The 22,114-nt window shown below is 38.4% G+C and overlaps 1 long non-coding RNA gene across 3 annotated transcripts in view; it reads left to right on the top strand.

Moving 5' to 3' along the window:
- Positions 1-15,608, top strand: part of LOC120793737 — a 68,725-nt gene extending 53,117 nt beyond the window's left edge. For all 3 annotated transcript variants that reach the window (XR_005708031.1, XR_005708030.1, XR_005708032.1), the window contains 2 exons: positions 12,015-12,122; positions 15,416-15,608. This is a non-coding gene — a long non-coding RNA (uncharacterized LOC120793737). The remainder of the gene's footprint in view (positions 1-12,014; positions 12,123-15,415) is intronic.
- Positions 15,609-22,114: the final 6,506 nt, after the last annotated feature.

Below are 22,114 nucleotides of genomic sequence, written 5' to 3'. Positions count from 1 at the left end.
TTCCAACAGAATAAGTGTACATCTTTGTAAATTAGAAAAATGATGCTGTTGTCTTGCCTTGGCTGTTGCCACTTGCCTTGATTTTTTTCTTTCTTTCTTTCTTTCTTACTCCTCTTCCTCTCTCTCACTGTCTCTCTCCCTCTCTGTTCCTGCTGACAGAGAGAGAACTAAAAAGTGCCAACCCTGTTCTCTCTAAGCTTGAACTCTGTGTGCAGGCGGAATACAGAGTTTAGCTTTTATTTTCTGTGTGACTTTTTGTTCAATGAGATTTGGAGAAGGTGACTTTTATCCCTTAGAGAAGAAAAAAAAAAAAGAGGATGCTCTTATGCACTCACACAGAGTGAGGCAATTGGTTGAGTGAGAAAAATATAAAAAAAAGGGGAGGGGGGTGAAATGAAAAGCTATTGCATAGGGACCCATTTGCTTAGTAACTGCTATCTTTGTATTTAACTCCTGGACTGCTAACTGGGGCAAAAGCAGGCACAGGATACAATGAAATACAAAGATGTATTATGGTACATAACTAATGGAGCCATGCACCCAGATATTTCAAGGATTATTCTCTGTGTTTAATTTCCTCCTCAGAGAATGAAATGACCCACAGTATTAACCTTCAAGGGGAGAGGGAAAATGCTTTTTCTTAAACACTGAAAAGAGAGAATTATCATCACAAGATTGTGCAGTCACAGAGGACAGAGCTTAATGCTGAACTCAGGGTTACTCTTCCTAACCGTAGTGTCCAGGGACACCAGTGTATGTTCTGTACATCAAGGTGCAAACCCACTGCTAAATTCTCTCTCCTTTGGCAGAGCTGATCAAAACCCTCACGTGTAGCATGTCTGACAGAAACAGCGCATCCATTTCTAATGAGTCCCGTGGGGACACCTTCCCACGAGGTTGCCTCTAAGTCTGCCCTCAGGATCACGGTGGGATGGGGCACGGGGATGCTTTAAAATTGTGATTAGCCCTTTGGGTCAAAGAGGGGGTGATCTGTAGTGCACCTTGAGGGCTGGCTCAATATACTACTCCCAAGTGAGTGTCCTGTTCCCCTTCATTTCCCCTTTTCACTGTCCACACGGGAAGCACCGGTCTAATTTCATCTCTCTTTTACAGCACTGCTCTTTGGGCTTCCTAGACTTTTGTGCTTGAGATGAATTTGGCAAACAAGAACTGAAGTATGGGCAGAAACACTGTATGTGTCACTAGAAAACTGAATTTGAATCATTTAAATTTGAATTTGAGTAGCTCAACTTGAATAATCGCATTAAAAACTGAGTTTGAATCACATTCTTTGAATTTTTATTGTTTAACTTGAGTAACTGCATTGAAAAATTTGATCTGAATAACATAATTTTGAAATTAAATTCATTAGTTTGGAACTGAATTCCAATAAACTTGAAACTGAATGTAATAATATGAAATTGAAATAATTTGCTCCAAAACTATATTTGATCCTCACTGAAAATTCAATTCTCTATATACGTACATCCACATTCAGTTCTCACAATTCAAATTCAGTTCTTGTAATTACATTTTTTCACTTCCGGTTGTTAAGGAAGAGCAATCAAGTGCAGACTGGTAGATCTCCTGTTGACGTTTTCGAGCAGAAATGCCGGGATCCTCCTAGTGGCACTGGCACGTAGTGGCACCTCAGTGGCGGCCTGTAGCCCCACAACATCCACATGCTGCCCTGTTGATTTTATGTAATGATTTCTGCCACGGAGGTTATGATTTCATCCGTTCTGAAATTAAAAAGGAACAAAAATACACGTGACATAGACACTGACATAGTTAAGTGTTGTAAATATTAAAATATTAAATTTTAAAAAAATTCAGTGTGCTCTAGTAGCCCACTGGTTAAGAGGCATGTCTCATAACCACTATGTCTGTGGTTCTAATCCATACAGAAACCATCAGTGATTCACATCTGCCATTTCTGTTTCTGTGGTTCTGAAAAATAGTTCATAAATGCCAGTTAAGTATTCTGATATTTTAGCTTGAGTGAATTATAATGTGCTTGTAACACTTCTTTATTCAGACAGGGTTTGCTGTGTGACTGCTTATTTTCAGCAACACTGCTTGAGAGTTGTGCTGTAGTACTCACAACGATGTCGCCTGGGCTCTCTCAGCGGTCCGACTAGATCACTGCAGTTTGTTACAATTCTTAAAAAGTCTTTGAAAAGTCGGTACATTTGCTGACAAACCTATCCTTCTCTCACTTATCATACCAGAGCCACGGGATTTACTGGCTGGTTATGTCATTTAGCGTTGCGTCATTTGTCGACTGTAGCACACACCTGATGCAGCTAGAGGCTAGATGCAGATAGAAGAACTAGTCAAGTTACAATAGCTGGGATGTGGCACTCTAGGGAGTGAATGTTGGGGGAAAAAAAAAAAAAAAAAAAAAATGCTTTCCTGGACAGTTGATTCCCACCAATGCTTGGATATAGTACACTGCTGTATCCCGACGAGTTGACATTATGAAATATATGTGAAGCAATAGTCAGTCACCTAGGTGCATGTGTTTTGATGTATGTCATATTCTGATGGTGTGTGGTGCATTTAAGTCAGTGTGCAAGGTGTATTAAAGACAGTCACAGCAAAATTTTTTGCACGTCTTCCAGAGTTACAGTCTTCTGGGTATGTAATTCCCTCGTGTTTCCATGGACACTGCCTCTGTGCTGGCGCTGCGTTGGAAGGGATGTTTTGTTATCAAGAAATGGCCATTACTTTGAATGATACCTGTCTTCTATTAGCTTCAGTTGATTTTTGGACTTCACTTTTGAACAGAGCGGAACTGTGACAGCGTAGTCACGCTAGGATGCAACTACTTCACGGTCAGTATCGACAGTAGAGACAAGGTGACCAGTAACTATTTCAAGGTACACATGGACATGTGATTACTGTATTAAGACAAATTTAAAAAAAAAAATCTGAACATATCCTTTCAAATGCAGGTAACCACATCAACAGTACATATGCTTAATACAATTGTGCCAGACTTATCTATGGGTTAGATTTAGGGCTAAATTCATGAGAATTTGATCGCATCTTCTCCATTTGCCGGTGTAGAGTAGCCATTGTATTAGACCTATAAAGAGCTCTCAGAGACGTCATAAAGAAAATAATGAACTATTCTGTGTCCATCTCTTATTGCCAACCATCTTTTGCTCTAAGTCTACTTTTGTTTTTTCTAAATATTTAAAGTCCTCTTTTGTAAAGGACTTCCGAACAGGGGTGGAGCCAGACGTTGTAAACGTTTGGGGCTTAGCCCAAACCTGAGGGGTTCCGGGCCATGCTCCTCCAGAGAGATTTTTGTTTCAGTTCACGTCAGCTATATGCACTATTTCAAGCCATTTGAGATAAAATATTGCTAAAAATCTGTACATTTGGGGAAAGACATGATAGTTGCCCAGGAAAAAAATCATCCAGAGTTTATATCCTGTTTTGTATTTAATTGCTCTCCAACTGTCTTTATCATTATGAAACCATAACACAACTAATGTTTAACATGACTAATTGTCACTCCTGCCACCTAAAAAGAGGCAAAAATTGTCTGATGTTACTATTTGTAAGTTACATAACATAGGTAGGGTAGGAATTTGGCACAAACAGCATTACTATTCTTGAAACCTATTTTTGTTATACTATGCTAGAGTAGAGTTCACAGGATGACTGTTTAGCTGACAGGTTTGCTACATTTGAATCCATACCATAATAATCTGGGCTGCTCCATTTGCAAATCAAGGATCCCGAACATTGTGAAATAAATGTGGTCTTCAATACTCTGAGTTGAATATGAGGCCAACAGAAGAACATTTACTAAAGTTATATTAGATTTCTTTAGGGAATAACATAGTAGGATAAACAACATTGGCATATTATTATTTTACAATACTGTATTTAATCTACTCCTGGTCACTCTGCTCTCCTTTCATCTTCTTTTCTTCACTCCCATCTTGTCAACACATTTTCATCTCTTGTCCCTCTTCCTCTTCACCTGCTTTCTCCACAATGAAATATAGGACATTAGACGTGAAACTGTCTCATATCTTATTCACTCCTTCATTCTCCTAGACTCTCTATCCAATCAGAACGACTGAGGGGAAATGACAGAGTTCAAGTTATTTTTAAAACCCAAGAGATGAGAAGAAGACCCCCCATCCCCCAACCGCCACTCCACTGTTGCTTCCAAATGTCCTTTGTGTTGATTCTCTCTGGGCCTTTTAGGGTCCTTATTCTGACACTGTGCCTAAGCTGTTACAGTTTTTTCAGGGGATTTGGTATAGGCCACTAGTTCCGTCTTTGGGTAGTTTAAAGTATTTGTCTATGCCTCCAAGCATTTCAGTTTAATTGAATGCAACTGAGGAAGCAAAATGATTCCGGTAAATGCAATCCATTAGCAGTCAAAGAATTGTCAAGATGCAAAGTGAAATGATTTCAACTGAACTGAAGAGTGCAGGAGCTGAGAAGTGTTTCACCCCTTATATCTGCTGCAAGGAGGCTGCTCAGCTCACTGCACTAACAACAACAGTCACATTAAATTACAAAGCAGCAAGCTCCATGTTAACAGATGCCTCTGGTAGGTGATGGGTTCTTGTCAAGATTATCCATGCTTCTCTGATGCTGACTGTGCCTCTTTTTTTGGGGGGGAGGGGGAATTAACAAATGACAAAACAGGCAGAGCCAATCATGGTTCGGGCCCCCTGATACGGCAAAGCACAGACACGTCCTCCAGCTAGAGCCCTATGATGCATCTCCCTGGCTTTTTTCTGTTAACTCGGCTCTTTCAAGGCCATCCATTCTAACATGCTGCCTGATGTCGCAGCAAAGTCTTCCAAGTCAGCTCCCATCCCCCATCTACTTTTACAATCCCTCTTCTGTGTACTGCAGGTACACTGTTTTTTAATTTTATTTTGTATAAAGCTAGTGGGGAATAGCTGTCTGCTCTGAAAAGCAAAAACTCCACATTTCAGTCTTCTTGGAAAGAGAGATGAGCCATCTCATTGTCCTGTGATCAGGATTTTGCCTTGATTGCAGTTGAGGAGACTCCCTGCATGTGGTTGAGCACATCTTAAGTGCTGACCGGCCACTTTTCCTTACACAGTGATTCCTTTTTTATTGCTTGTTCGCCGACCTCCGGCAATGAAGTCTGCACTACAACAAGATGGTGTGTATCCTAGCCTAGTCAATGGCTGTCAGGCCACTTTATCATTCTGATGATTCAGTCAAGAGTAGACTGGCGGACTCGAAACGCTTTGTTACTGACCAGCCAGCCAGACTCCCAGTTACAGATAAAAAGACGGCGGTTTCATAGACAGAGACACTGTGTTTTGCTGAGAAGAGAACTATTCAGTGAAGACAGTGCGAGGTAAGGATGCTTTACCTGTATCAACATCATCATCAATCATCGACTTGCAATGCTCAGCTGGAGTCGCCGTTCAGTCATTCAGCATGGACACACAAAAGTTGGTCACCACAGACTCCCTGAACTCCCTCTTGACTGAAATATAGTGTTTTAACAAAGAGAAACGCATAATAGGACAAGAGACAATGCCTATGCAGACCTCCGATTACTACACTGGATAGCTCATCCATAACCTTTTATTTCTTTTACGTCTCAGTCAGGGTCACACTGTGACATAATCTCAGAGGCACTAAAAGGAAGTACACAGCTCTAGAAGTAAAAAGGAGATGAAGAGTAAGCAGTTAAATATAGTTTAAATCCCCTTATTTTCTTTCCTGTTTTATTTTTAAAACCTTTCAACTATGTGCAGAATGTTGATAATATATGTATTTTCTAAACATATTTTTGTAATGAGACCGTTACCGTGAAATTAGTTTATTCTATGTTTCCTGGCATGTGTTTTTTTTTTTTCTGATGTATAGCACAAACATCTAATACAAAACCAATCTATGCAATTTCACAGTAGTTTAAATGAGAATCAGTTCAAAGACAACACCAGGTGCTCACAGCCTTCTGGATTGTAACTGTACAGAGTCAGCTGTTGCTGGAGTTTAAGTTACTACTGGAACAATGGGGGTAACCACCATGTTCATAACTGTGCAAATACAGTACTGTAGATCCATTCTACTATGTTGCTTCACAGTATCAACACATGTATTTTAACCTCCATGTAGAAAAAGTACTTTGTTAGCTTGTACTATTGTATATAAAAAAAAATGAAATAACTGCCAATGAAAACATCGTTGTTACACTATGGTTTAAAACACATTTAAATGATTTGGCAGAAAGAAGGATATCTCACAAATTTAAATGCAGATCACAGGCCTGAAGGAAGGAAGTTTCTGAATTCATTTGATGTTCAGATTTATGTCTCTTTAATTGAAAGAGGAACTCTTCTCCCTCGTCCATGCTCGAGGGACTTCAGCCCCCCTAAATTGAGTAGTTTATCAACTGTACCCTTCAACTGGCAATTGAATAATAAAGACAAACATACTAGAAACTGATGAAGGTTAAATAATAATTTTTTTTTCCTTTTCTGTGGCTTCTAAGTGGCATTTTAATGTTTACCTACTGTATATCAAGATGCGTATCTCTTTCCCTTGTCATGTCCCACTGCAACATCTAATTTCAATAGGAATTAAAATAGGAGTTCAGTAAGAACTTTAAATTACGGACGTAAGGTGCCCTCAAAATTCCATTGTTACGTTGAGAGTGAACTCTCCCCCCCATGAGTTGCAGAATACAGTAGATGTTACAGAATGAGGTATGCCAGTCATTATGCAGGGAGCAATTTCTCTGGTCCATTCATCAAAGCTATGGATGGGACTAAAAAATCACCATGCGAAAACAAAGCAATGCAGACAGTACGTAGTCCTGGATGTAGTAAAAGGTGCAAATTATTACTCTGTGCAAAAAACAACAGGTGCAGCTCCTTCCAATTGTGCAGCTGCTTCCAATTGTGTAAATGACTCATTGAGGCTTTCATGCAAATGAAATCAGCATTGTCTTTTCATCCCATCCGCCAGATGGGTGGATCAGCTTGAAAGGAAAATAAACTTTTGCAGGTTTATTACAACTAGGCATGCTTAATAAAATGCATGATGTGATAGTAAATCAAAAGCTTTCTACCTGTTCCTGTTTTATATTTTTGAATATTCTATGTTACAACCATGCTTTGTTTTTATAATCCAAATGAAACAAAAGTTTTATATTTGGTGGGTTTATGACCTGTAGTGTATGCGTATGAAAATTTTTTCATCGTCGATGTGACTGACAAAAATTTTCTCAATTGATCAATTGATTGCTTAGTCTGTAAAATGTTGTGAAAATAGTGAAAAACCCATTACAATTTCCTGCAGTTAATTCAAAATTCAAATTCAGACTTCTCGTTTTTTATGACCAACATTCCAATACATAAAGACATGCAGTTTACTATCATATATTGCAAATCCTCACATTTGAAAAAATTTCTGAAACGATTAATCGATTAATTGTCCTTCAGCTGACTAATTGATTAACCCCTTTATTCAGTGCCCCCTAGCGCGTGGCTGGCAGTATCTAAAATGTGTTTACACGTCAAACAAGTTGCTCTTTAACCAAAGCTACAGACTCCATCGTACAAATGCATGTCTGAAAATTATTAGCACCTTACAGGCTCCATGTGAAATGTATACTTGATATAGATGTTTTTATGTGCTACACTGTTTTTTAATTGATTGACTGAGGTTCTGCCTTCTATTTTTATTACAACAAAGTGCACCATGTGTAAATCAAAGGACATGACATTGACTAATTGTTTCAACTGAAGTCTACTTAATCACAGACAGAAACTACAAGTAGGTTGACACAGGGTAATTTACTGTATGATTAAATGATACATGACAATGGAAGGAATAATTGAGATGCTTAATTGATAACACATGGATGTTCATTTTTTTAAAATAATGAGCATGTTATCAAAGGCCAATCATATACATGTTATAATGACATACAGCAGTTATATAAACAGATAAAAGATGAAATAAAAGAGTAAATAAAAGAGACCAGGAAAGATTTCTTTCCTGGTTTCCATGTCTCTGGGTGTGGTATAAATCAGAAAATAAACTGGCACTGCTGGATTGTACTGTATATTATATGAATCAAAGACATTACACTCTTTGTCTTTGCTAACAGGTGTTCAGTATTCTGGAGTAGTGAACAAGCTGAAAGATTGAGGGTCTTAAATCTCTCCTGCTTTTATGATCCAGTGGCAGAGGTGAAGATGCACTGTATAATATGCCGTAAATGCACCAAATCAACTATGAAATTTTAGTGTAGCAAGCATGTCATCAACATAGAAACAGATGTATATATTTTAAATTCAACGGAGAGCACCAGCAGCACCACCAACTGCGTCAGTAGATCAGAGCCACAGTCCTACACATGGACAGAAACACAGTAAATTATCCTCCTCTAGGCTTTAGATTGTGGAGAGTGACATGAAAATACAGGATTCAAAATGATGTGACTTAGAGTGACAGGTCTCATTTCCACCTGTAACCTTTTAACCATCACTCATAAGTATAGAAAACCACACAAACACATTTGCTGCATCGTATTGCATCAGGGGAGTGTGGTTTTGGGCACACAAAGTGTACTTTGTAGGTTGCAGCAGGCCTGTGTAGTGCATCCAATCAGGGCATTTCTCTCTGCAAGCTCCATCTGTCACTGAGGCATGCCACTGTGTGCGTGACCCAGGCCATGTGGGTGAGCTTTGGTGGCTGTTTTGAGTTCTCAGGACTAAAACCTTGGAGATAGGAGGAGTTGAATGTCTTGGCACAAGAGCCTTCTTGGCTGATAGAGCGGGAAGACAGACAGATGCCTGGGAAATCTCCATGTCATCTTCGATATTTCACTCCTGAGAACTCCAGTGTAGTAATACAAAGTAATCATGATTGCAATCATGAATGAGACATCAGTGGATTGAAGTAAAGAGAGATACAGAGAGAAGACATACATTGTTGAATACATGGTTGGACTGCCATTTAGATGCAGACGTTCTGCTAAACTGATTGTGAAATCAAGTACAAAATATGTTTATTAGAAGGGTCCAGATCCCTCGTTTAGGAGTTTTGCAGTTCCCCAGTAAATTCAACCATATCTCCAAACAAGAACATCAGGGTTGGATGAATGTGTATTACCATAGATTATACACATTCATGGATCCAGGCCATGCATCTAACATACTGGGCCGGTAAGTTACTTTGACACTGGATAAGAAGTCGTGGATCAGATGAAAAACAGACAATGTTCCACCAAAGCTGAGTATGGCTTTGCAAAGAAAAACAATCAAACGCACTAAACCATTAGCAATTACACCACCTTAAGGTGTCTATAACTGCAGCAAGACAAAAACAGCCTGGGAAACAAATCCTTCTCTCCATAAGATGACTCTGACTGCAGATTTAAACCATGCCAAAGCAATAACCAGTGCTATAGGGTGTTTAACGATATGCATCCATACTTTGCTGAGGGAATAGAGGATTTAAGCATATGCTCATTGAGCCCAACTTAATATACACATTTCAGTGAGTCTGTGGTGCGGGCCTCGTATAAAGTACATCTTGGGCTGAATTTTAATAAGTGACAAAAATGTTATCTTCTGCATTCGTTTTACTTTCCACAACTGTGGAATTTGTGTACCAGCCCACACCTAATGTTTGTCTACCAGCAGTTCATCTGCAGTCGGCACAAACCTCTGAATTTTCATGTCAGGTTTGGCTGCCCAAGGAAGACTTTGATAATCTGTTTCACACAGTAATGCTGAATCAACAGCAGCTAAAGTATATCTTCAGGCCTCCTGAATTGGTAATCATGAAGTTGTAACAAGACCTCAGTTTGATCTTTTAGAGCCTTATAGGCGAGCACGCCGTCCCCTTGTGTGCTCAGGTCTATTAAACTGCAGCATTAGAATTTAGGTTTGGCCTGGAGTGAACAAGAAATCACAGCAGGAGTTTACACCACCATTCACTTCTCCTGTGATCTATATTTCTCTATTTAAGGGTTTCAGTACGTTGTGTGTAACAGTGTGTCGTATACCACAAACTGTGTGTTATAGAAAAATAATGACACCTGAAGGGTACAGTGCGGAGAGGCTTAACAAGCTATCAAATCTGTATGACCTTGATCTGCCCAGAGGGAAAAAAAAAAATTCTGTCCTTACGAGTATCTCATTAATAAGACTGCCTTTTACATATTTCCACACATAATTACATAAAAACCTCTAAGATTTTATATTTAATTCCAAAACAACTGTAGTCTCGTAGTCCTTTTTGCAACCACTCACTGACCCTATCCTATCATGTTTGCAGTTAGAATCGTTTTTTGAGCTTTTATGTGTTATTATCTTTGAACAGTAGATTGTGGGTTATATTTTTTTATGCATGTATGTACTATAAATAAGTTTCTCTTTCTATAAGTAAGCCATCACACTTTAACTGAAAGCTCTTCATGTGATTTTCAGCCCATATTTCAACTGTTAACTGCTTCATTTTAAAAGGAATGTGTTATGTTGTAATAGAATCTGTTGCTGTTGAAATATAGCCCATCATGCTAGTCTTTTAATTGAGACTATTAGTCATTTAAGTGCCACAAATAGAAATTAGGGCCCTGAGCTTGCAATCTTACAGAATGGGCAGTTAATTTGGTGGTCAGCATATTCTTTACCACAGCTCACCACAGTTCACTGACCTCACTTTCCTTTAAGCAAATGCAAACTTTCTCTTTGAGAATGTATGAGCAAAGGTCCTGTCTGTGCACCAAGGTGAAAAATTCACACTACAAAGTGTATTTGTAAGTGTGTATTTTGGGATCACTCTGCTCTTTAAAATGTGCAGTTGCCTGCTACTGCTGTATATCGTGTCTGGGAGGTTTACTCCTTAGCTTTGTCTTATGTGTGTGAACAATCAATGAGAACATAACCTGTTTAATGCAGGTTGTTGGGGTTATATTGAAGGGCTGCTGACATTGAGTCCAATGTTTTCATTTACAGATAAGAGACAAATGAAAGACAATTTGAAATGTAAATTTCTTACATTTGACACTCTGGGTTGTGAGAGAAATAAAATAACATTAATCAATACACAGCTTAAGTTAATATACCTCATACGATAACTTAAGGGGAGCACTAATACACCAGCTCAAAGTTCATCTAAATGTAATTCAACCATGCAAATAAGTACAATACCAGAGAGAAAAATATGTCATCATTAATTTTTTAGGACCATACAGTATCTATTCTTTTATTGGGGAAGAATTTGAAATAAATCTTTTCTACTATCAGATGGGCTGTGTGAATAATGACCCTTGTCTGTGAGGAACAAAGAAATCAGACAAACAATCAGATGAATGAAAAACACTTTTGGAAGGCACTGACAAATGATGCCGTTCTGCTGATGGGGGCACTGGATCCCGAAACACCCATATGCCTTGTTGAAAGTGTTGGAGTCCAGTGTGGTTTTTGGCCTTTTAAAATCACAACACTTTTTTTTTAAATTTCTTCCAGTGTGTGTTGCTGAAAACTCACGATTAACTGCATCAGTGACGCTCTGCCGTTCTTCCTTCTTCTTAGTTTTAAATATGCCACTGCTAAGGCCTCCTTCCACTATAGTTTCAATTTCGTCTCTGTCTAGTCATTGTCTAATTTGTTAACTAAACCATGATGAACTTGAAAACTTGGCTTTTAATGATTTGATTATTGCTAAAAAATTTAAAAGTCATTTCCCTGCCATGGGTTGACTTATGAGGAGAAAACAGTATACAGTACAGTAGATTTTTCATAAATCTCAGAATAAACAACGAACAAAAAAAAGGTGTGTGTGTGTATATATATATGTATATATATATTTTATTTTATTTTATTTTTCTGTATGCATCTTTCAGAACATATGGTTCCAGAAGATTCTTCCCTAAGTCAACCCAACTGTCATTTGAGATCCTTGATTAGGATCTGAAAATTAAGAAGACTTTTCTTACTATACTGATTTCTTTCCTTGCTTTCTTGTTGCAGGATTGTCTCCATGGTTAGGATCCTCCTGTCTGCTCTCTCCAAGCTTCCTGCCCCTGCTCTGTCTGAGACACTATGTTAGCACATCTGGCTGACCGTTGCTGTTTACGGGTAATTTTTCTTACTGGATAAAGATGCCTTCCTTCATAAGGGTGCCCTTCTTGAACCTGCACTTCACAGTGCCCTGTCAGACTGCCTTTCTTGGGTCACATTTCTGTCCTGGTGGTGGGTGCTGCACAACTGACTGCTGGATCCTTAGAGCCTGTCTGTCAGTTTAGAATCATCTCCAACCTCACCTTTGTACACCTACAGTAAATTCCTCTGTTGGCTAAATATACTTGGACCCCTTCAGACTACTTCTGCTGTACTAGGCTATACAATTAGGATTATGTTGGACTAAATGTACCTTCTAGTTACCTTTACCCAGTAACCTTGCTGTTTGACATTCATTCATTCAGGATGGAATCATACTACGCTTGCTTGACATTTGACATCTTTTTTTATTTACTACATATGCGTATTATGTAGACTCCATTGTCAGGTCGGAACACTTACAGTAGCTGTAGCTAATGCAGCCTCATACGACAGCACTACAAAAAAATTTACCCTCATGAAGGTAGAACAAGTAGAACAAGCCATCCTCTGTTGGAGTAAAAAAGCGTTCCACAAAAGAGCAGTGGTTTGTAGAGAGTTATGAGACAGCAGTCAGTGTCTTTCGTAGCAACCAAACTAAGCTATCTAAAATGAAACTATCTGGCCAATTGCAAACTCATAACTTTTATTTTTTTTCCCTCTGATTTGACTTGGAGATTTTTTTTTCTCTATTTTTTTTTTTGAATGATACAGTGTACAATGGTGAACAAAATGCCAAGGGGAAGAAAACAGGACAGTAGAGAGAAATCAGGGAGAAGCTGTTTGAGCCATGATATTTTTTTTTTTATTTTTATTGAATGATACAGTGTACAATGGTGAACAAAATGCCAAGGGGAAGAAAACAGGACAGTAGAGAGAAATCAGGGAGAAGCTGTTTGAGCCATTGAAACTAACTTGCGAGTTAACAGTTAACAGTTAACAGTTTACCATAGCCCTGATGGTGGTGGTAGTAGTAGTAGTCACCATGTCACTAAGCTTCCAGCCCCACCTATTTCACATGAATGAGTGAATGTCACTTTGTGTTGTGACTGGATTCAAGATTGACTCTTGAGGTTAGTTGTTGTACTATTGGTGCACCCACTTGGATTACTGGGATTGGGTATTAGTGATTGGCTACTGCCTGGGATTGTAACAAGAGTGGAGTTTAGGCTGAGAACAGTGTCGAAGCAAAACAGAAATTAAACAGAAGCCCAGTAGGCCAAAGAGGTTTCTGAGAAAGGCGCATCATTGTTCCAATCGAAGTGGTGCACCACATGTTTGTACTACTGTAGCTACTCACAGATAGATTGCTGCTGTGAAATGTGCAAGCTAAATTGAGCATTCTTGATCAATATTGACCTTGAGTATTACATTGCTACACACTTGATTTCCTACCTATATAACTTTATACAGCCAGGAGGTTCACTTTAAAGGGTGTATGTGTATGATAGTATAGATTTCCTAAGTGAACTTTGACTAGGATTCTAGTATAATTTAGTCTACCGACCTTCCCTTCTACCAATGAATAAAGCACTCAGTGTTTGTCCTGGTTCTCATTGTCTATTTTTTATCCAGCAGGCTGTACAAGAAACTAGCAATTGTATAAATCATTTAATCTCCATATGACCTGCTCAACACCAACTACTTAGATGTGCAAATAATTACTGTTCCATAGTGAAAACTAAGTGTGAAATAGTGCACCCTGCCATAATTCCTACCACTGCATTATACACTGCCAAGCTGTATTAAACTGTGTTGTTGTAAAACACAATTGAATATCTTTCAAGTATTTTCTAACTGTGTCAAGTGCCACTTGAACCTTATAAGAATCAAATGCCTCCTGTAAGACATTATAAGGTACAAAGACACCTGCATTAGCGAGGTTCAAGAATACCACATTAACATCCCATCTCTTATGTGGCTGACTGAGGTGCTAATGTGAACTTCCTGGCCCTCAGATAAATGCATGCATTTATGCGCAGTACTGCTCTGTCACACAGATGTCAACAACAAACCACTGAAAACATTTTTATGGCAAGGAGAGCAACCAAGAATTAGACTAAAAAAAATTGTTGCTTCTAAACCATATGAAATCATATGGAACCATATGGAATGTAAGATATGTTTTGGGGCTGCAAAGTTAAAACTTCTAACAGTATGGATTCAGAATATTTCATGTACATGCTGGCTCAACATTGAAAAAAAGCTTATGTGGAAGCCCCCTATAGAACTTGCCTTTCCTAGACATCCCCTTAAGAGAAACTCAAATGGGTGAATGTAGGAACAGAGGCTAAAATGGGCCCGAACACAAACAAATAAATGTTGGAGGAACTGTGTTGCACAAATTGACAACCATACCCACATATTTGGGTCATTTAGTGAAATAAGAACATTTAGGGAATAGGTGTTTGAAGCATTTAAAGAAGTATTCCACCAAAATTCCACAAAGGATCCAAAGGTGGCATTACTGGGTCCGATACTGGGTGGCATTGATGGAAGAGCTAAACAATATCTTCCACAAATATTGCTAAATGCAGCAATTAAATGAATCACATTCGTGACTAAAACCTGACCCCTCACATATAATATATGATTATACAACCACCCGACATACAATATATGTACTGAGAAGATAAGGGAAATTTACCAGATTGAACAAATAACATATATATACCAAAAAGGTGGAGCCCAGCCAAGGCTTTACTAATACAGTGAAGAGATCTGAAACCCTCTACGCAATAGGAATCATACATGTATTTTTGTCTTCCCATCTCATCTTACCTTTTTTATGTATATGAACACACTCATACCACTATTTTATATTCAAAATTTTCCATTTGTTTTATTCTAACCATTACAATTAATACTTGAAGCTGAAACAAGTTTTTTTTTTTTGGTTAAATTATCTATAAACCGTATAGACACAGCAGGCTAAATTAAGAATACGATTGTATAAGTTGCTGAAACTGAAATAAAAACTAAATTCAAAAACCACTGGCTGTTATGAAGATATTCTAATGTGACAACAACATCATAACGAATAGTTAAGCTCCTTTCTATCTCGATGAATGTTTTGATATAACGTTTTACCTCTCAGTTCCATTCAAATGATCGATCCGCTAAAAGAAAAATGTTGTTCCACCTGATTCTGAAAACGCATCTACCAAGGTTCACTGTTTGATCATTGTGCTTAAAAAAGGTAAAAGCTCTCATAGTGGAGAGAATCACATCAGCAGACTTTAGGGCTTTCTAAAAGTGCATTATATCCACAGGAAGAGGCCCTGCTTAGACATGAAATTGACGCCCGCTGTTTGCAACTTCTTCCACTCAGCTGGAGTCCTTCAATCTAAAGAGCCTGGGGTTTCCAAAGCCCTTTCTCCTTTGACTGTTGGAACTGCATCCTAAACAAACAGCACTGCCCTGAAAACAGCCAGCAAAAATGAAAACATTTATTCAAAACAGCTTTTGAAATAAATTCAACATGATGGTGTACAATATGTCTTTTTCATTTTGTAAACAAGCAAAATACAACACAGCATTTTAGATTTACATCAAAAGCTAAGGCTTGTTCGTGAAGCCATGACAATTTCTCCTTACCGGAAACTTCCCTCTCTGTCTCTCTGTCTCTCTGTCTTTCTGTCTATCGGCTGTTAGCATTTAGCTAGTGTTGGTTGCCGAGCCCAGCCCACTGATGAATACTTGATATCAGAGAGCTAAATGATCACTTTGACATTATGAATGCATGCATTTCAACATGGCCTTATTAATAATTCATAATGCAGCTTTGCTTTTGATTCAGTTTAGTATTAATAAATATAAAAGCTGGCCAAAATGGACATTTTGCCAGAATACCTTTTAGTAGCTAATTTAATTGATTCAGCTAATCCTTCTTTGAGGGGAAACCACCAAACACAACAATGTGTATGTAAATGCGAACAATTAAATGACACAGTGCCACAGTGTACAGATTTGTTTCATGAAGAACAAGAACACAGGTGTCACTGGAAATAACTAACTGTAAAATCTGTTCGCAGAGGATGTGGTTTGATACAAGTGAAATTTATGTGAGAATATATTTTTCTTCAGTGAGTTTTATTACAATAGCCTAATTTCCTCTGAGCTGAAATCTGGAACATGCGGAGAGGCATTGCTCTTAGGCCTGAATTTAACCAGTTGCCATAAACTATTCATTTCAAATATGGACAGGTGTGGGACTTTTTGGTTTTGATCAATTCCCCTATTTTGTTCTCTTAAACTGTTGGAAAAAAAAATACACGTTTTGAGGTTGTGGTTCACTTGCTGCACTTGCACTGATTTTTTTTTTTTAGGGCTACACCAAATAAATAGAATGTCATTTAATTGTATCTGTCCCTGACTTTGTTTCACTCATTTTTTCAGCTTCAGTTCTGCTTCATGTTTTCTCTGTCTTTCATTTTAGTGAGGTCTGCTGCTTTTTGCAGTTAAGACACGGCATCATTGTCAGCTCAGAACAGGAAAAGCAGAGTGTATGACAGTAGCGTAGATGAAAATAATGGATCAGTAATGCAGCTGTTGTATGACAACCTCCCTGTGAAAAGAGAATATCTTTTAGTCTTAGTTTTGCTTGAATCACCATTGGTCCAGAGGTCAACAAGCCCACTGGTAAACGAAGCCTGTCTGCCTGTATTTTTCTACAGGCAGTTGCCCTTAGAAAAATACAGCTGATTACCCACAGCCCAGATTAATGTGTGGCATACTCTGCAAAGAACTCTCTAACCTCTTTTTGCCTCTGATGGAGGATGTGACTCTTTTCTTAATGCACAAACATGCTTTTCATAACAAAATCACCAGACTTGACCAAGGTTTAAGTGCAAAATAGACTGTAAAGATGGTTGGGGATTAACTATCGCTGTAACACTCCGGATTATTGAATCTGAATAAGTGAATTCATAAGAGTTCCTTACAGAGCCACATTTAAGAAAGAAAGCTTGCAACAGCTAAGATTTAAGTCTACCAGACACTTCAAACACAGTAATTAAGATGTTTAAATAGACAAACATGCCATGAGTGCAAAGACTTTGCAGTAAGAACATCTCCAATAAACATTTTCTGTTTGTGTCTGACCGTGAGGTCCTTTAGTTCGGTGCAGAGTGTTTCAGAAGCGTGTGACTGAACAGATGCAGTTGCCTGGCTGCTTATTTTAGTTCCTCACAGCGGATGTTTTTCCCATCTCTCTTCTTCCAGGGCTTTATGCAATTGATCTAAAATCCAGCATATATAAGCATATCTAAGGCAAGCTTTTTTTTGAAGATTTAAAGATGGAAAGATGTGAACACACAACGAAACAAACAAACATATAATACATGATATGTTTTGAGTTTGAAATGTAAGAATCTTGAAATGATAGGAGTTCATGACTCGCATAAATAAAACCTGAAATAATGTTATTTAAACTTCGTGATAAGAGATGATAGTTCATTTCATTTCAATCATTGAATAGCATCTGAATTTGTATTTGATGTAACTGTTTGGAAATATCCTCATCTGTAATATTTCTCTTTAATCTATTATTCATACTTAAAGAAAAAACATACTAACCTTTTGCTAATTCGCCCACTGTGAGTAATAAATATTTTCCCATTCTACATGTGTAGTTAAAAATAAAGTATATTTTGCATTAAATTATAAAATACATGACGTTCATAAGAGCATTGGGGTATGCAATTACCCAGATCTTTATTTCTGGATTTTGCTTAAATCATCGTATAGAAAGCATGACTTGAGTTTTCAACAACACACGCGGTACGTAACTCACAGTATCAGATTCGCAACAGAACCGGACTGTGGTTGCAGTAAGGCAAAGGCAGCTGTGTTTTATAATGCAGTTTGCATTCTCTGTTGCCCATTAAATCCATTCCTCGGGACAGACTTCAACTTGTGACCCCTCTATTAGCCCTCGTGCACCCGGCCTGGTGATTAGAGGAACATTAGGAAATTAAAGGCAAACTGCATTACCAGAGAAACAGATGGAGGTGCTGCTGAGGACCTAACATGCAGGACAAGGAACCTGCTGATGCTCAGACTTTCCACCCTTTCATCGGCCAATGAAGGAAGGTAAATGTCACCCCCAAGGTAGCAATTTCTCAGGTGGCACATTCTGATAAAGCATAGGGCCTATTAGTTGTGCCAGGGTGTTTTAATCTTGAAGTTTGATGAAAGACTGTAATGTTATTTCAGCCCTTAAACAACTCAAGCATATTAATTAGATGCGGATAACTTCACAACAAGCAACAACTGTGTTTACACACACTCCGGGCTTTTGAGGAAATTTGTTCCTCAACTGTAAACTATTTTAATCAGAAAAAATGTGATGATGCAGCTGAAGAAAATGTAGATTGGCCTCCAGGAGAATTAATTTGTTCACTCAGTGTGGAAATACATACTCTTAACACTTCACCAACAGGTACAATTCTATCAACACACCTTCACTGTCTGGAAAATGCGTTCATTTAACATTTTCTGACTTTTCTGACATGAGTGTACGAGACAAAATGGAAGGGATTCAGGTTTCAGTGATCACATGCCAATCTTTCAAATTATTAATCTCTCTTCGTCTCCTGTCCTCCCCAACCTGACCTGGTATGCTCACTTCATGCCAGAGGCAAACTATAAATTGCAACATTTAACATGCATAATCATGGTAAGGTGCATTTAGTGCTTTAGCATATTTGAAGAAACTAGGTAGTCCTTTTGCTTCAATGGTGGTGACAATTTAAGAATAGTACACAGTCCTCAATCTTAAATCTTGACTGTATTTTAACCACTCTTATAAATTAGGACATAAAAGCACCACATAAGTTTAGCCTGCATAATTTATTTCCACTTTTCTCCCTTGATTGTCCATTCCCCCTCTGGGATAGCTTATGAGACATATTCATATTTTAAATGTTGCTCCAGTAGAGAGAGGGCTCATTGCTCATCTTCGGATGACATGGGCATGGTAATGAAAGTTGGCCTTTGAGCTTTGGAGATTAGAGCCTGTATCACATGCAGCTTAACTGAACTAGAGGATGCCTGTTATAAATAATTGAACAGAGGTGTACCTGTGGCAAAGTTTAATTCACTCAAACAAAATTCTCCATCAAGCTATTATATTGCATGTATTTTTTTTTTTTTTTTTTTGCCTGAATGTGCTCTTCAAAATGGTGTTACTGCTTAGTTTCCTCCTCAGACTCACAGGGAACAGAATATCTTAAGTTGTATAGTTCTGTGCTTTTATATTTCACAGAAACTAATAAATATGTATTTTTTTGTAGTCTCACTCTTGGCCGCTGCTCAGTGCCTGGAGGTATGGGAGTTGTGCTGGTGCTTTGACAGTGTGACAGGTTTAGTGCTGGAAGATTGTCAGATGTCTCTCTTGCCAAATATTGTCCTCAGTATCTACTCACAGATGTCCTGAGCCCATGTCCTCACATATACAAGGCTCACATAACAGCACCACCAAGGTGACATTTGAAAACAAACGCCAGGGGTTAATGTAATTAGGGTTTTCATTATTTTATATCTACATAGATCCATCAATGTCTGTACAGTACATCAGCTAGAAACTGCCAGCATTTAAGTAGCTTGAATGATGGTGAGACCATGACTAGCTTTCTGCTGCCTGTTCCATTCAGACATTAAAACCCTATTTGTATTGAGCTGTTTACCATAGATTTTTTTCGTTTTCATCTACATGCAACATAGCCTGATTAATAAATGAAGAAACCTCCTCCACATTACATTGCAACAGCAGACTTTTCCCTCCAGCGACTTCATCCTCATCTTTCTATCAAGTTCCTATCATAGTACTCCCTTTTGACTCCATGCAAATTTAAGGGAAAAAAAAAAATCCTTTCAACCGCTATACATTAGAATAGATTCACTCTGTAAAGTGTGGGTTTTAAGCAGTTTGCTTGCTATACATGTCACAAACTGCAGAGACTTCGACTCCGCCATACGTATGCCTAAAATGCCCCCACAGTGTAGCCACTCTGCATCTCAACTGGATTATACCTACTCTGACTTTGACCCATTTTAGTTTAAAACTGGATAATGCAAGAGCATTTTTTTTTTTGGCCACTTGAAGGCAGACAAACTCCACAACAAGCTGAAAGATACATAGCCTGACATTATCGCATTAGAGAGGGGTTAGGGCCGAGCAAACGTCCTATCAAACAGTTGCCCATTTCATGCAGCACACATGAAGCAACAAGAGCAGTCATTTGAAGCCAAAACGTTGAAGAATCATTTAATCTTTATTGTTATTGTATTTACTATTAATTTTGACCAAAAAGGTTCTCGAATTCAACAACATCAACCACCGCAGTGTCCTTGGTGATAATATTTGTAGCAAATTAGAAAGTCTCAGAAATGGCAAACAAAAAATGATTTTAAGTAGGGTTGCAATACAAACATTGCGTGAGCATGTTTTAGCGATTTCAGCACATCTACAGGGCTCTAGGTGATTGATTCCAAGCATAATAAAGTAGTGCACAGTCAGGAGTATCATTAATTTATTCGAGTGTATGCTCCATACCTACCTGAACATCTTACATGACAACACTGGGGCCTTGTCTCTCATTTCCAAAAAACCAAAGGAAAGTAAATGGAAAAGAGTGGTGTATTATTTAAGGGGGAAGATAAGGTGGGTTTAGGGTTGGGAATGTGATTACAATTAGAAAGATATGGCTTCTGTGTATTTACTGTGCTGTATATTCAGTATTATTTCTGCAGCTCTGTGGGTGCACTGAAAAATACATAAAATCCTCATCTGCTGCAGTGATCCATATGGGAACAAATAAAAGATTGTCAGGTTAAAGAGAGGCTGTGAGAATTGTAACTTAGTTTATTATACAATCTGGAATATGTTTCTCATGTTTGACTGGAGCGGATGTCTCCCACAGCTACAGGCAGCACTCATAACTTGTGCACTAAAAGATGTAATCATTCTATACCACGGCAGTTGTGAAAAATACAGAGAAACAGACTCAAATTCCCATTCTGAATGTGGTAGTTACCTCTTCCAAAAGCTCTCATTACTGGACTGTCAACTGAGAATAACACTGTCATTTTGTCACACTCTGTATGTTACTAAATAATCGCTCTGCTTTGATGCAACGTGGGAAGAGAAGTGAAGCACGATGTAATTTGAATGCAGCAATTTAAATCTATCTTTTGAACTTTGAAAGGAACGCTGTGGCTTCCTATATTTGTTCTTTTGTTTTCTCTGTTCTGCCTCATCCACTGTTCATCAACCCTTCTTTTGATAATCTCTGGTGAGCCCAGAAGGACAGGCTTTGATAATGATGATTGACCCAGTATGTGGGTTTCAAGCGGCCAAGTTCTCATGGATAATTCTTCCACTCTTTCTCTGTTCATGATTAGGTAGCTGGCACGTGGCAACTCGAATAGTGCCCAGAAATTTGATTGTGTTAACACGATTGGGGTGAGGTCGGGGACTGCAAAGACCCATGATAATCACCACACAGGGATAAGTGATGGCTTCAAAGTAAATCAAACTGAAAAGACCCCTTCTCTTCCTAACGTGTCCCTGCAGTGATTTGAAGCCATTAGACGGGGTTTTAAGACACATCACAGGAGGCTGTTTACTACTCTCTCTTTCTTTCACTCGAATTCCTTTTTTCCCTGAATGTGTGTGTGTGTGTGTGTGTGTGTGTGTGTGTGTGTGTCTGTCTGTCTGTCTGTCTGTCTGTCTGTCTGTCTGTCTGTCTGTCTGTGTCCCCTCACTTAGGTTGATCTCAGTCAGGAATTTTGGTTCTCGGGCATTCATATTTCCGGCATTTTTCCAGCACATATTCTCACTGCAAAGGGCCATTGTATTAAAGTATTAAGTCTCTATCTGTCTCGGAGAACCATCTAATAGCCAATTTCATGCAAGAATGATGAGGACAAAAGTGGAGGGTTATTAGTGGAAAAGAGAATAGTTTGGT

The sequence above is a fragment of the Xiphias gladius genome, chromosome 8 (genome assembly GCF_016859285.1).
Source record: "Xiphias gladius isolate SHS-SW01 ecotype Sanya breed wild chromosome 8, ASM1685928v1, whole genome shotgun sequence".
In the NCBI taxonomy this organism is placed as follows: Eukaryota; Metazoa; Chordata; class Actinopteri; order Istiophoriformes; family Xiphiidae; genus Xiphias; species Xiphias gladius.
This window is presented reverse-complemented; position numbering and strand designations above follow the sequence as displayed.